Raw genomic sequence first — 15,834 nt, 5'->3', positions numbered from 1 at the left:
ATAATTGTTCATTTAATCATTTCTCCTATTTGGAATGCTAAAACAGTGGTAAAGCCAAAACTTTTGTTTTAGTACAAAAGTGCATTCTTACCAGATACCTGCAAAATCGAACTGGAGTGCAATTGCAGCCTAGATAACAAAAGAAGAATTCATTCTTTTCCTATATTGATTATAAATAAATTAATTAATTGAATTGTCTTGATGGTTGCAGGAGAGAAAATAGTTAACAACTTGCCAAGGTTTGTGCTGATTATATGGGTGTTTGTGGTGCTCATCCTAACACAAAGTTATACCGCAAGCTTAACGTCTATGTTGACGGTACAACAGTTAAAACCAACACTAACCGATATTAATGAACTCAGAAAGAATGGGTTCTATGTGGGATACCAGAAGGATTCCTTTGTCAAAGGGCTCCTAATAAAAAGGTTGAATTTGGATGAAGACAAACTCAGGGCTTATAGCACTCCTGAAGAGTATCACGAGGCCTTATCTAATGGAACTCAGAATGGTGGAGTTGCTGCAATAATCGATGAGATACCCTACATCAAGCTTTTTCTTGCCAAGTATTGTTCTAAATATATCATGGTTGGGCCAACATACAAGACTGATGGATTTGGTTTTGTAAGTTGTTCTATCTTTCAATTATGTTAATTAAGTAGATTTTATACTCTTTTTCTTAAACAATAATGTCATGTGTTAGTAAAATTATTACCAAAAAACAATACAATAGAAAAATAAAGGGACACCATATTGTTCATTCTTGAGGTCATTGTAGATATTATAAAAGCCAATAATGTGGTTAATTCAAACTACAAAACCTAAAGAATTTCTTCTTTTTTTTTTCCTCTAAATGATGGCTTAGAGACAGTAGATTTGATTCCAATATCAAATTTTGATTTAGCTCTCTGTTAGGTAATTAGGTTGGTCAGTGGCAATAAATGATTGATTTTTATTTTCATCAATCTCTGTTTAGATAAAGAAGCTATATCACATATCAATTCTTCTCTGAATTCTGAATTAGCAAGTACTTTTCTTATATCTCTTACAGGCCTTCCCAGCCGGCTCTCCTCTGGTGCCATATATTTCAAGAGCAATTTTGAACCTGACTGAGGGTGATGAAATGGAAACAATTGAGAGAAAATGGTTTCAGTACCAAACCAAATGTCAGGACCAAAGCACAGAGGTCTCTTCAAATTCAGCAAGTCTCAGCCTCAGGAGCTTTTGGGGACTCTTCCTCATCACAGGACTTGCCTCGATTTGTTCACTTATACTATTCCTAGTTGGATTTCTTTATGAACAATGGCAAGTACCAAATACTAGTACCCCTAAATCAACTTGGAAAAAAATTCTCTCAATGGGAAAACATTTTGACCAGAAGGATCTCAGCTCTCATACTTTCAGAAGAACTGAGTCTAGAGTTCATCCAATAAGTGAAGCTGAAGGTGTTGAAATGACAAACAATGTAAATGATTCACAAATAACACCAAGGATTCAAAACTAGGAAGTTTCAGATATTCGACCGAAGGAAGAGGAACAAAGACAACAACAAGGAATCTCCTCTCACAAACTGCAACCCAACTACAAGTTTATATCATGATTGATCTAATCCTTGTTATATATTTGATGGAAAGATTGCCATGGTTGATCAATATGTGGCTAGCTTTTTGTACAAGCGTAGTTGGAGGATGTGGCCTTGTAATAGACTAATAGTAATATGTGTGCAATGTAAATGATTATTTCAGTAGATTTATAGAGTTGATAAATTAGATGGAAGCATATGGTGAGAAATTTGATGATAAGATGATTGTTGAGGAGATTTTAATTAGTTTGCCTAAGAAATTTGATCATATTGTGGTTATCATTAAAGAAACAAAGGATCTCACTAAATTAACTGTTCATGAATTGTTGACATCACTAAAATCATATGAGCAAAGATTGGCATGTCACACCAAAAAATCAATAGAAAATGCATTACAATCCCATCACAATGTTAGTTCCATAAGTCATGATAGGACATCATCAACTCATGAACATGGAAAATGAAAGTTTTATATAGGTGGTAAATATGCTGGAGAAAGAGGAGACAAAGGTAATTTTGATAGAAAATCTAGTGATGAAGGGTCATCACAACGGTGTTCTATTTGCAAAAGAAAGAGCCATGTTGACAAAAATGGTTGATTTCAAGAAAAACCACAATGTTATTATTGTAAAAAGTTTGGGCATCTACAAAAGATTGTATATTGAAAAATAATCAACAAGCAAATTTTAAAGAAGAAAAGGAAGATGAAGGAAATTTATTTTAGGGTAAATTTCTTAAACTATTCTTATAGTATAGTTAATTGACTAAATGTACCCTTACTGATCGGAAATTAACTAACGTTATTCCTACTGTTTCTGATAATTGACAAACTCTACCCTTACCATTAAATTTCGTTAATATTCTGTCAAAATTCATTATATATTTAAAACCCAAATTTACACTCCACCTCCCTCCCCCTCTTTTTCGTATTGGGTTTAGTCCTCTCCCTACTTCTCTCTCTCCTATCTGCCGGTCTGGTTAGATCGCCACCAGCAGCCCCTTTCCTCTTCCCGTAAGAAACCCTGTTGTAGTGGCGGCGATATTCCTAAGCTTAGAACACTTCTAGTGTTCAGCCGTAGAAAGTAAGCCATGTCAAGCTGCCAAAGCCAGTCGTCTTCCACACGACCGCCTTGTCCAAAACCCAACTCCAAATCATGACCTTGCTCATTGTAATTTGGATACCTGTAGCATATTAGTTCTACACCCTTGGCATAAAAAGATGAAACAATCAATGTATTTAATGTACAATTTGTATGCAATGAGAGCCTTTCTGATAATGGTTTCTTCTTGTTTAGTTTTCTCTAGTATTGTTCTTGAACTCAATCCATCTTAGCCAGTTGCTGGAGATTCATGTTGCGCGTCAGTGTTGTGAAAAGACGATGGGGGCTCGTGAAGGAGGAGAGGAAAAAGAAAGGGAAAGAGAAAAGCAACATGTTAATCGAACAGCTAGGGATAACACCCACATCACTTGGTAAATCCCCATTCTCCAAAGATAAAAAAAGAAAGCAGGCTCTCAAATTCACATAAAACATGGAAAGTGTTCAGATCAAAAGGCTGCGACACCTCAGTTGTCGGTGTTGCCTCAGAATTCTAGCACTTCGTCAACTTGATTACAAGTTGTTGGTGAGTATTTTGAGTTGGTAGTCTTGGAAGTTGGATTCTTTTTCCCAACTCTTTCTTTTGATCCTTTAGAAATCTCCTTCTGGGGCTGACGATGGCAGTCTTGGTTTAATGAGCATCTATAGCACCAAAGAGGAAAAGGCCGCGACCGGTAAAGTTTGTGAAAATTCCAATCGGAGTCATCCAATTTTTTTCCAAATGCAAACAAGGGTTTTGCATAGGGGGGTTTTCATTAGTTTCCAATCGAACCCTATAAAGCCTCTCATTTTTGGAGTTTTTTTGTTCAGATTTGAAGATTTGGCGGTCACAGATTAGGTTAAATCCATTTTCAGCGGTCTGCTCTCTCTCTTGCTCTGACATCGCCCCTTCAATTTGGCAAAGAGTCTTGGCGAACGCCACCGATAGAATCGATTGGTTGACCTTTCTCAGTGACTTGCATCCTTCCCGGAGATTCTCGTCGATGAGATTTTCAGCTAAGTTTCGAACCATTTCATATTTGCAGGAGCTGACTGGGATATAGTTGACGATGGACAAAATCTGAGAGAGTGCTCGAGCGATACCGGAGTCTCCTTGGGTCAGGATTTTCTGCTTAACGTGGTGGGGTTTGAGAGGAAAGTCAGTCACCGATTTGGTAATTAAAGAAGGGAGGATAAAAGGTAGGAAACGAAGAAAAAATAAGAGAAGTTGGATAAGAAGGTAGCGAATGAATTAGAGAAGCTTATATCCTTCTGATAAATTGAGAAGGGATTTGTCAGCAAATATGAATATAGAGGTTACCAAATTCTGAAGAAGAAAAGGAGCCATAGCGGTGGCTGAGTTCTCCATCATCATCCAATCCTATCTATCAGGTTCTAGTCTGAATGTCTGATTCTTCTCCCACCATCCATATCATTTCTGAACTACATTATTAGCAGATTTATGTATCTGTGTAAATATGGGTTAGACCACCACTGGCACACCCTTTCCTCTCACTGTTGGAAACCTATTGTAGCAGCAGTCTTAAGCTTAGAACAATTCTAGTGTTTAGCTGTAGAAACCCTTCCTGCCCAAGTCTCTAAAGTTTCTAAGCGACATTATTCTTTCCCCTTTTCCTTGTTTTATTTTGAAATTTTGAAAAAAAATAAAAGATAAAATAGTTTTTTTTTTTCATTTTTCTATTAACGGCGGCAAGGAAAGTATTAGTCAATTATCAGAAATAGGTAGAGTTAGTTAATTTTCAAACAATAAGGGTACACTTAGTCAATTAGCTAAACCATAAGGGTAGTTTAAGAAATTTACCCTTAGTTTTATGCATGTCAAAGTGCTACAGAGGAAAATAATGATGTATGGTTCTTAGAAAGCGGGGGTAGTAATCATATATAACAGGGCACTCAAATATTTTTCTTAACATGGACATATTATTTAGTTCAAAAGTAAAGTTGGGAAATGGAGAAATTGTTGAAATAAAGGGCAAAGGCACAATTAGTGATGAAACAAAGAAAGAAAGAAAGTTTATACATGATATGTTATTTGTCTTTGAGTTGAATGAGAATCTTCTTAGTGTTTGACAACTTTTAGAAAATGGTTATTCACTTCATTTTGAAGATCTTGGCTATATTATTTATGACCATAAGAAACATGTAGTGAAAAATGTGAAAATGAAGATAAATAGAAGATTTACACTAGTATTAAATTATGCAAGAAATGTTGCTATAAATTCTAAGGAGGTTGATGAGCCATGACTATAGCATTGAAGATTTGGCCACCTAATTTTCAAGGAGCTAAAGTTGCTATCATAAAAGGAGATGGTTAATAAGCTTCCAAAATTGAAGAAAAACATGAATTTCGTAAAAGTTGTGCACTTAGAAAGCATCACCGACAACCATTTCCAAAAGAAGTAGGGAGAGCCAATAAAGTACTAGAATTAGTTCATACCAATGTGTGTGAACCCATGGAGACTCCTTACTCCCAAAACAAGTAATTCTTTTTATTGATGATTATACTCACATGACTAATTAGGTTTATTTTGTGAGTGAAAACCTGATGCATTTACCATTTTTAAGAAACTTAAATGTCTTGTTGAGAAACAAAGTGGTTGTTAGATTAAAAAATTAAGAAGTGATTGTAATAAGGAGTACACTTCAAATGAATTTGATAAATTTTGTGAATATGAAGACATTGAAAACCAACTTATAATACATTATATTCCTCAAAAAATTGGAATATTGAAAATGAAAAATCAAATTGTGATATAGATAGCCAAATCCATGCTACATGAGAAGAAACTTTCCAAAAGTTTTTGGGCTGAAATTGTTAACACAATGTGTATTTGATGAATTGATGCCTTATTGTTTCTATTAAAGGAATGACTCTATTAGAAGCTTGGAGTGGAAAAGACCATCAATTTCACATTTGAAAGTGTTTGATACTATGTGCTATGTCCAAATTCCAAAAAAAAAAAAAAATCAAAACTTGATGAAACAAGTGAGAAGTGTATTTTTGTTGGCTATAGTTCTCTATCAAAGGGTTATAGGTTGTGTAGTTTGAAAACAAATAAGATGATTATTAGTAGAGATGTGTTGTTTGAAGAGAAAGTTGTATAGAATTGGGAGTAAGAAAAAATTGAAGAATATGTTCTCATGTTTAACTTAGAAGAGAATACAATACAAAATAATGAAAGAACTTCTCAATCATCTCCAAGTTCAAAACCATCTTCATCGAACTCAACTCAAAGAAACATGAGGAGATTGAGTAATGTTTATACAAAGTGTTATTTTTGTGTTATGGATAAGGATTCAAATGGATCAATCGGATTCAAATCTAGGTATATCCGAATCCAATCCAATACTATTCATGTCGGATTTGATCCAGTCAGACTTGATAGGCCTCGATCTAAATTTGAATCCTATCAGTAAGTCAAATCTTCAGATATGATCCGATAAGACTTGTTTTCTTTAAAAATTAATAAATTATTAAAAGAAAAATAAAACATACCAATTTAAATAAAGTAAAAGCAAAAATGCAAGTGTTTTTTAATTGTTTTCATCATATATATACATATTTTTATAAAAAAAATAAATAATATAAAAATTATAAAAATACAATATAAATAATATATTTATAAATAAATAACATATTTTATGTATTATATATATTATATTTATAAATATATAACATATATTAGAACTTCTCGGATCGAATAGGGGTGATCCGAATCCGATCTAATTTCTAATTGGGTCCTATTATCCAATCCTATCCAATCCAAAGATCCAAACAAGGGTGATCTGAATTTGACCAAATAGGATTGGATCTCAAATCGGATCAGATCATGATCCAATCCATTTGCACCCCTAGTTATGGAATCAAAAAGTTTTGAAGAATTTGTTAGGGAAGAAGCTTGAAAATAAGCAATGGAAGAAGTTTCTATCATAGAAAAGAATAAAACTTGGGAGTTGGTTGATGGACTAAATGACAAAGAAGTGATTAGTGTTAAATGGATTTACAAAGTGAAACATAATTCTAATGGTTTTGTGCAAAGAAACAAAACAAGGCTAGTTACTAAGGGCTGTGCATAACAACCAAGTGTTGATTACTTTGAAATATTTGCTCCCGTAGCATGGTTGAATACCGATAGAGCTCTCATTACACTTGCTGCTCAAAAAGGGTTTTTTTTTTTTTCAAGCAAAAGAGTGGTGATTAAATTATATTGTGAGTAAAGTTGTACAAGGAAACATGTCCATAGTAGAGTGCCTTTGATATTTACAAGCATAATAAGCTAAAAGATGATCCTAAGTTTTCTTAGTTCTAAATATGTAAATGAATTTTAAATCCCTAAATTGACTTTGGAGATGCAAAATCCATCCAAAACCAACATTTGCTGCTCACAAAAGTTAGTTGGTATGACAACTTAATATTAAATCAATTTTCTTAAATGGAGAATTAAAAGAAGAAGTAAATGTAGAACAACCACAAGGCTTTGTGATTTAAAGCAAAGAAGAAAAGGTGTACAAGTTGAAGAATGCCTTGTATGGGTTAAGATGGCTCCAATGGCATGGTATAGCCAAATTGGTGCCTACTTTTTTGAAAAAGAGTTCATTACAAGGAAAAGTAAGCCTACTTTGTATGTGAAAAAACAAGGTATGGATGATATTCTCATTGTTGCTATGTTGTTGACTTGGTTTTCACTAGAAATAATAGGAAAATAATAGAATATTTCAAAAATGAAATGGTGAAAAATATAAAATGAATGACATTAGACTGTTATATCACTTTCTTGGTATTGAAATTTATAAAGATAATGATATGGCATATTCATTTGTAAAAGTAAGTATGATGAAAAAGTCAGAATATTTGGATGCACTTTCCTCTCTCAACCTAATTGCCACCTTCTTAAAGTAGTTTAGCTGCTGCGTTTTGAGGTTTATTACCCGTCCTTTGAATGCTTCAATACTTGCTATGTCTTGAAATGCAGAGGCGTGCCTTTGGCGATTAAGACCGTAGATGCACCAAGTTCCAAGAATTGCTATGTTTTTCATGCTTAAAAGCATTGAGGGAATATATAATTAATTTATAAAATCCACATATATATCAAAAATGAATTTTAATTTCAAAAATTTATACAAATAGAATATTCATAATAGAATAATTATTTTAATACTTAAATTTTATAAGTTTCCATATGGTATATATATCTTAAGTTTTTATAAATTATTAATTAATATTTTAATTTTCATTAAATAATAATGTACTTATTATTTACAAAAATAAAAGCATTGTTCACAAAGTATTTGAAAATATAATATAAATTGAATATATCAAATCTATTAATCTACATTTTATATAAAAAGTAATTTTTAACTTGAAAATTTTATAAAAATAAAATATTAACAATGAAATAATTATTTTAGTAATTTAAAGTTATGAATTTTCATATGATATGCATTTTCAAAATTTTAATAGATTTGATATATTTTAAGTTAAGATTATATATTTTTATAAATTAATAATTGATATTTTAATTTGTATTTTATGATAACATATTTATTGTTTACAAAAATATAAATATTATTTATCAAATATTTAAGAATTAAAATTTTAGTTAATTTTTTTGTTAATGTTAAAAAATAAAAATAGAAGAATGATATAATAATTCAAATATAATAGTTGCATATGCTTTATGCCTTATACTTTAATAGATAATAAAATAATATTGGCTTTTTGCATGTATTAATTTGTAAAAATCTATATAATATTTGTCTTGGACTTTTGATTGAAGCGTTATTAATAAAATTGTATATATAATATCTACATATCCAATTATATTAATTATAATATATTTTTCATATATATATATATATTATTGCATCATTTAAATATACAATTCATATATATTTATATATTATTTATAGTTGTTTTGACATTAAACTTAATGCTATTAATATATTTATGGAATTTGTGTGCATTTTATTAGCATATTCAAGCGCTTCCATGTTTTTTCGTTTATACCAATACATTTCCCAAATGTATTCGTATCCATATCCAAGTTGTCTGATAGCGTACCCGATACCAATACTTTAGTTCTTAATCGGGAGATGATTTAGCGCCTGCTCTAAGATTTGTCTTGAGGACTTATTGGATATACTTGGGGAACTCACCGCTTTGTTTTGATTAGAGGTTTTATTGTGTTTTTCGTTTTGGTGTTTTGAATGCAACATTAGTTAAAGGGGCATGTAGCACCTCAAATGAGAGATCAAAGACAGTTATTACAAGGTCATTATAGTATTAAGCATAACCACTATTTGGGGAGATAAAGGGACTTGTATTGCCTATTATACTTTAGGAAAGATCGATACATTTTATAGGGAGCAATGAAAGGTCATGAGTTACTTCAACACAACGGTTGAGATTTCTTTAAGTCAACGGTTAGGATTAATTGTTGTTAAGCCTTGGCTAGCTCCTACTATAAATACTTCTCTCAGGTCTGTTTGGTTTGCAAGAATAAGAGTCCGGAATCGGAATCGGAATGGGTCCAGATGTTTGGTTGGGCGGAATCGGAATCCAATTCCCATTCTAAGCAGAATGGCCATTCTCGACCCATCTCCTAGGAATCCGATTCCCTTGGAATGGCAATCCCCCATTTGAGGGAATGGCCATTCCCGACCCATCTCCCAGGAACCTGATTCCCATTCAAGCTGGTTAAATTAGTAAAAAGTAAAATGACAGAAAAACCCCTCAAACCCTTGATTCCCTTTTTCTCCTCTCTCTCAACACTCCAACTCGCTTTCTCCTCTCTCTCAACACTCCCTCCTTCAAACCTTCTACGGTTTGACGATTGGACTCTGAAGATCCGACTTGTATTATTCTGGCCAAGTCATTATGGATCTCTCTCCCTTCCTCTTCTTCTTCTTCTTCTTAGAAATCCACCGCCCCTTGCCTCCTCTTCCTTCTTCTGCTTTTTTTTTCACTAACTAAATATGTTTTTATGTTTTGCAGATCTACTCCTACTCTATTGGGATCGATCTACTTCTTCACATATTTCGATTGTTTAAACAAACGTCTTCAGCAAGTTCATGTTGTGACACTTTCGCTGAAACATGTTTTGATTGTTTAAACAAACGTCTTCAGGCTTTCTATGTTTAAGTTGTCTTATTTTCACCAGAAATTTTGTCTTGGTACATACAACATGTTCCTATTCTTTTTGTTGATACCTGATGGAGCGTGATCCGGTCGGTCTTAGCTGTCAACGAACTCGCCTCTGAGCTGGAGCGTCGGGGAGCCTGAAACGGGAAAGATGAGAGAGCTCCGGGGGGAACCCTGTGTGATAACTCCGAAGCTCAAGTCAGTAATCTCTCAAAGGCAAAGTGTAGACCAGATAGCGCAAAGTTCACATACCTTGTTTGTTGGGGGTAGAGGGCTCTTATAATCACTTCGCGCACTCGCTCCGAGGCCGTTGTCAGGTCGGGTATGATTACCCTTGCGTCTGTCCATTCGGCCGTCGTCCTTTCTACTGGGATAGAACCGTCACTGCCTAACCGTCTCTCTAACTGGAGATGGTGGTGTCAGGTGGCGGTGGCAGGTGGCCGTTTAGGGTGCGGCCGTCAAGCGTCAGATCCCAAGTCAGTCAGGTGCGACGCCCTTGGGTACGGACTTCCTCAGTGTCAGGCATGGTACGACTTGTTTGGTTTTGGTGCCTAGAAGGTGATGTGGAGTGGTGAGCGAGGCGAAGTCTTGAGTTCAGAGGTATGTATAGGGCAGGTCAGTTCGGCGAGGGGTACCCCGAGCTGTTACAAGGTAGGCCAGTTTGACGAGGTGTTTCCCGAACTGTTACAAGGTAGGCCAGTTCGACGAGGTGTATCCCGAACTGTTACAAGGTTGGCCAATTCGGCGAGGTATATCCCGAACTGATAAGGTAGGCCAGTTCGGCGAGGTGTATCCCGAACTGTTACAAGGTTGGCCAGTTCGACGAGGTATATCCCGAACTGATAAGGTAGGCCAATTCGGCGAGGTGTATCCCGAACTGTTACAAGGTTGGCCAGTTCGACGAGGTATATCCCGAACTGATAAGGTAGGCCAGTTCGGATTACTTTCTGGTTTGGGGCCAAGGGTGAGTTCGGGACCCCAGTAGGGAGTTCGGTCTGCTGGTGTCTCCCTTTGGTGTTCGCACCTTAGGCTTGCTTTTCTGTCGAGCTATTGTTTTTTCCACGTGTCGCATAACTGTGAGGTCAGGCCAAATCTTCCTTCATCAATTGCCCCCCACTCCTCGCGCCAAGGGTCTTGCCCTGGTGCGGGGAGTTTCGTGAGGTGGTAGGTGGATTTGTCCCGTCTTTCGAATCTTGACTGCGCGAGTTGCTTTTGCCAGGGTTCTTCGGTTTCCGAGAGGGCAAGAAATGTGCCTACTACTCATAAATGTTGATGGTTGTGATAGCGCGCGTTTTAAATTTCAAAAATTTGTGCTACTGGGACGTGACAGCGGGTCATTCAAACTTGAAAAAAATGCGCCACTATTGGACGTGCGTTGGCAGTTGTCAGGGAGACGTGCGGTGTGGTCAGTTTCAGAAAGACGTGCATCGGCACGACGTCGGTTTCAAAAAGACGTGCGCTGACATTTTGCTTTTTCCGGAAAGAAGTGCGCCAATCACGCCTCAACCTTAGGGGACATGCGGTCAGCGCGAATGTGGGCCGTCGGATCATCTTTGATCTGCATGGTCGGTTCTTGGTTACTATAGCTATAAATAGTGGGGGACCCCAGTCGATTTTTCACTTCTGCGGTTTGCCTATTGAACTCGCGTCCAACTTTTCAGCTCGCATCCAAGTTTTTTTTCAGCTCGCGTCTAAGCTAGTTACATAGCCTCCAAGGTTTTTTGGCTTGTTCCCGTCTCCGGAGCCTTCAAAACTTTCTTCCGGTGTGTACCTTCCTGAATCCACCTCTTTTCCTCAATGTCTAGCTTTGATAGCTCAGACGTCTCTTCAAGTAGGACTGACGTAGGTTCTACAAACCGAGCCGTATCCCCCGACTGCCTCAGTGATCCTGAGGTGAAACTCGAGGACTATGAACCAGTAGGCCGAGCCGCTTCGGGCAGTTTGGCGTCTACCTCTCGCCGAGGTTGGATGCTAGACAGGTTTGGTCCCTCGACCATGATGCCTGAGGGGCTTCAATCTATACTTATGTTTTACAATCTGCCTAGGGGGTATACATATTTTATTCCTTCGGGTAGCTTTCCTTGGGAACACGGTCCTAATGAGATCGTGATTTTTCGAGAGCAGCTCGTTGCGGGGTTGCGACTTCCTTTCCACCCCTTCTCGTCGAAGTCATAAACCACTTCGGTGTCACCATTGGCCAACTTCGTCTGAACTCTATTCGGAACCTGGTGGGGATAGTCTCCCTTTTTTGCGAGCAAAATTTCCCTTTAGACTTAGAGATATTCTCCTCCATCTTGATGCTCAAGAGACAAGCGGATTCTCTTCTTGGGGGAAGACGGGCGTATTACCTTTCTCCTCGCCTGGGCTTTAAGCTTCTGCACGATCTTCCTAATAAGGTCCCGGCGTGGAAGCGGGACTGATTCAGGTGTTAGTCTTGACAAAGAGACGGTGAAGGGCCTCCGGCAATGGGCACGGCAAGGTTTAAAGTGCCATCAGTACTTAACGGAGTCCAAGCTTATTGCGGTTGGCCTGAGTTCGGGTAGGTTTCTAGTTTTGCAGTTTCTTGCTTGCTTTGTTCATTCATTTTTTCTGATGTTGAACTCGTTTCTGCAAGTGTGATGGACGTAGAGAGAACTCGTGGGGGCGTCTATTCCAAGGTATGAAGAGGAGGAAGTGGGTCGCCAAGCGAACTCGTACCAAGCTGCCCCCGGATGAGGAGCCTCAAGTTCCAGGCCACACGCCGGAGGATCTGCCCAGGGAGCCCGAGGTGACTCCATCGATGCATGAAGCTACCGGGGCGCCTTACGCTGAGACCACTTATACAGGCTACTTCTTCACCATCAGAAGCTACTTCTTCGCCAATGGTGAGACCACTTATACGGGCTACTTCTGATGGCCAATGTACTCATGTTTCTTGCAACGGAATAGATAATCTTTTTGCCCAAGTGTTCCTTTCTTCTGAATTGATTCTTTGTCGAATTGATTATATGCCACTTTCTTGTCCGGGTTATTATAATTCCACGACCTGTTTTGCCGCGAAAGCTTTTGCAGCGAACTGATTTTTTACCGAGCTGATAATATGCCCGACTTTTCTTTGCTTGTTTACGCTGAGGTTCCTCCTGGCTCTGCATCGTGGCCCATAGGACCTGATTCCGTCCACTTCGCTTGGCGGTTTATAGGTAGTATCGCCTTAAGTTCACGATGTTCCATGCTCGAGGTACTTGTTTGCCTTCTAAGGTTTCGAGTTCGTATGCCCCCACGAGCGCTCTCTTTACTTTATAGGGCCCTTCCCAGTTTGGTCCAAGTTTGCCCACGCCGAGTTCAGGCACCATAATCTTACGAAGGACCAGGTCGCCGACTCGGAAGCTTTGTTGCTTTACTCTAGCATTGTAGTAGCGAGCTACCTGCTGCTGGTATGCCGCTGTCCGGATGTGCGCGAGGTCCCTTACCTCGTCCAGTAGGTCAAGGTTGGTACGTAACTCATCTCCGTTTGTCCGATCGTCGTATGTTTCTAGTCGCAATGTTGGTACTTCGATTTCCGCTGGGATCACTACTTCAGTGCCGTAGGTGAGGTTGAAGGGGGTTTCTCCCATGACGGTTTTTTCTGTAGTTCGGTGAGCCCACAAGACACTTGGTAGCTCTTCGGCCCACAATCCCTTATCTCGATCCAGACGTGCTTTCAGTCCGCGCAGGATGGCACTGTTCATTACTTTCGTATGACCATTTGCCTGCGGATGCGCGACTAATGTGAAGTTTTGCCAAATCCCCATGTTCTGGCACCACTCTTGGAACTTGATATCCTCGAACTACTTTCCGTTGTCGAAAATTAGTACCTAAGGTAACCCGAAACGACATACTATGTTCTTCCAAAAGAAGTTTTGTATGTTTCGGGCCGTAACAGTTGCCAGAGGTTCGACTTCTATCCACTTCATGAAGTAATCTACTACAACAACTAGGAATTTTCTTCCACCTGTTGCTGGCGGGAATGGCCCCAGGAGGTCGATTCCCATTGTGCAACGGGCCATGGGCTGGCGAGGTATTTGAGGTCGGAAGCAGGCTGATGGTGGATATTGGCGTGCTTCTAACACTTCTCGCATTTTCTGACGAGCTCGACAGCTTCTGCTTTCATCGTTGGCCAGTAGTATCCTTGTCAAAGTGCTTTTTGGGCGAGTGCTCTGCCCCCCAGGTGTCCGCCGCACAGGCCTTCATGAGTGTCGCAGAGTACAAACTCAGCTTCGGCAGGTCGCAGGCAACGCAAGTAGGGGAGCGTGTAGGACCGTCGGTATAACCGTTCGTCTATTATGACGTATTTGGCTGCTTGGCGCTGCACCCTCTTGGCCGCATTGCGTTCTGCAGGGAGGGTTCCATCTATCAAGAAGCTCGCGAGTGGGTCAATCCAGCTCGGCTCTGCTTCGAGGATGGGAGCGACCTCCTCTGTCCCCCTGAGAATAATAGGCCGAGGTAAATTCTCTATGTACACGGTTCTCATGTTGCTGTGACTTGTGTTGGCTAACCGGGACAGAGCGTCGGCCTCAGTGTTCTCTGACCTCGGGATTTGCCTGATGATGTGTGACTAGAAGTTGAGCAGGGCCTCTTTTACTTTCGCCAAGCGGTCTGCCGATTTGGACATGAAGCGGCTATGCGGCCGTTTAGCCTTTGAACTTCTTTTACTTTCCGATGTGGTCTCATATCAAGGATGTCCTTTATTTTGTCTGGGTTGGCCTCAATGCCGCGCCGATTGACAATGTACCCTAGGAACTTACCGGAGGTGACACCGAAGACACACTTGTTTGGGTTTAGTCTCATGTTATACTGACGTAGAATTTGGAAGACAGAATCCAAGTCTTTTATTAATTATCGTGAAAACTGTGTTTTGACGACCATGTCGTCTACATAACATTTGATTTTCGTGCCAATTAAAGGCCGAAAAAGTTTATTTACAAGTCTTTGAAAGGTCGCACTAGCATTCTTTAGCCCGAAGGGCATGACCTTGTAACAGTAAAGGCCGAACTCGGTAATGAAGCTGGTTTTTTCTTGGTCGGACTGGTCCATCTTAATCTGGTTGTAGCCTAAGTAGGCGTCCAAGAAGCTTAGCAGCTTGTGTCCCGAGGTCGCGTCCACCAGGCGGTCAATTCGGGGAAGGGGGAAGCAGTCTTTTGGGCAAGCTCGGTTCAGGTCGGTGTAGTCAACGCACATGCGCCACTTGCCGTTGGGTTTTTTCACCAACACTGTGTTGGCTACCCAGCTCGGGTAATGAACTTCCCTTATGAAGTCCGCTGCGAGGAGCTTTTCGACTTCTTCGTCGATCGCCCTCCAACGCTCCGGGGCTAAGTTGTGTTTCTTCTGTCTAATGGGTCTGACAGTTCAGTTCGCAAAGGCTCGTTGACGGAGGCACCGATCTGTAGTGTTCGCGCTAGATCTGTTGCCGAGGTCGAGACTGTGACTGTTTCCTCAGTGGGCAAAGCTCGTTCCTCGCCCTGCTCCGTAGGTCGCTCTAGTTCGAGATCGTCGGCTGCCTTGGTTTTTCCCTTCAGAGCGGCAACATAGCATTTGCGGGACTCAAGTTGGTTGCCCCGCGCTACCCCCACACTGAAGTTCGTGGGGAACTTCATTGCCAGATAATAGGTGGAGACCACTGCACGCAGAATATGCGTAATTGGTCGCCCTATTATGGCATTGTATGGGGAGGGGGTTGCGACCACCAGGAAATCGTGCTTGAGTCTTACCGCGCACGGCCATGTGCTGACTTCCACAGGTACTGTTATTTTTCCCAAGGGCCTAACTTCCTCTCCACTGAAGCCTACCAGAGGAGTGTGAGCGGGTTTCAAATCACTTTTCTGCAACTGCAACTGGTCAAACCCAATTTGAATAGTATGTCCGCCGAACTGCTTGAGTCTACCAGTACGCGCCAGACTTCGAAGTCGCTGATCCTTAGCTTTATGACGAGCGCGTCGTCATGGGGGTAATGAACACCTCGCGCGTTGTCTTCTGTAAAAAAGATCGGTTCCTTCTTCGGC

General features: G+C 39.5%; 2 long non-coding RNA genes and 1 pseudogene across 2 annotated transcripts; 2 read left to right on the top strand and 1 right to left on the bottom strand.

Moving 5' to 3' along the window:
* The first annotated feature begins 201 nt into the window (after positions 1–201).
* LOC148869925 (glutamate receptor 2.8 pseudogene) lies at positions 202–1,501 on the top strand (annotated as a pseudogene).
* A 995-nt stretch (positions 1,502–2,496) lies between these two features.
* LOC148869923 (uncharacterized) lies at positions 2,497–4,345 on the top strand. Its single transcript, XR_016107007.1, has 2 exons — positions 2,497–3,202; positions 3,487–4,345. It is a non-coding gene; the product is annotated as an uncharacterized LOC148869923 (long non-coding RNA).
* LOC148869924 (uncharacterized) lies at positions 2,982–4,232 on the bottom strand. The gene is made up of 2 exons (XR_016107006.1): positions 3,977–4,232; positions 2,982–3,784 (listed from the first exon to the last, which is right to left on the bottom strand). It is a non-coding gene; the product is annotated as an uncharacterized LOC148869924 (long non-coding RNA).
* Positions 4,346–15,834: the final 11,489 nt, after the last annotated feature.

Source organism: Nelumbo lutea, chromosome 2 (assembly GCF_056320005.1).
Source record: "Nelumbo lutea isolate HS-2025 chromosome 2, American lotus-T2T, whole genome shotgun sequence".
Taxonomy (NCBI): domain Eukaryota; kingdom Viridiplantae; phylum Streptophyta; class Magnoliopsida; order Proteales; family Nelumbonaceae; genus Nelumbo; species Nelumbo lutea.
This window is presented reverse-complemented; position numbering and strand designations above follow the sequence as displayed.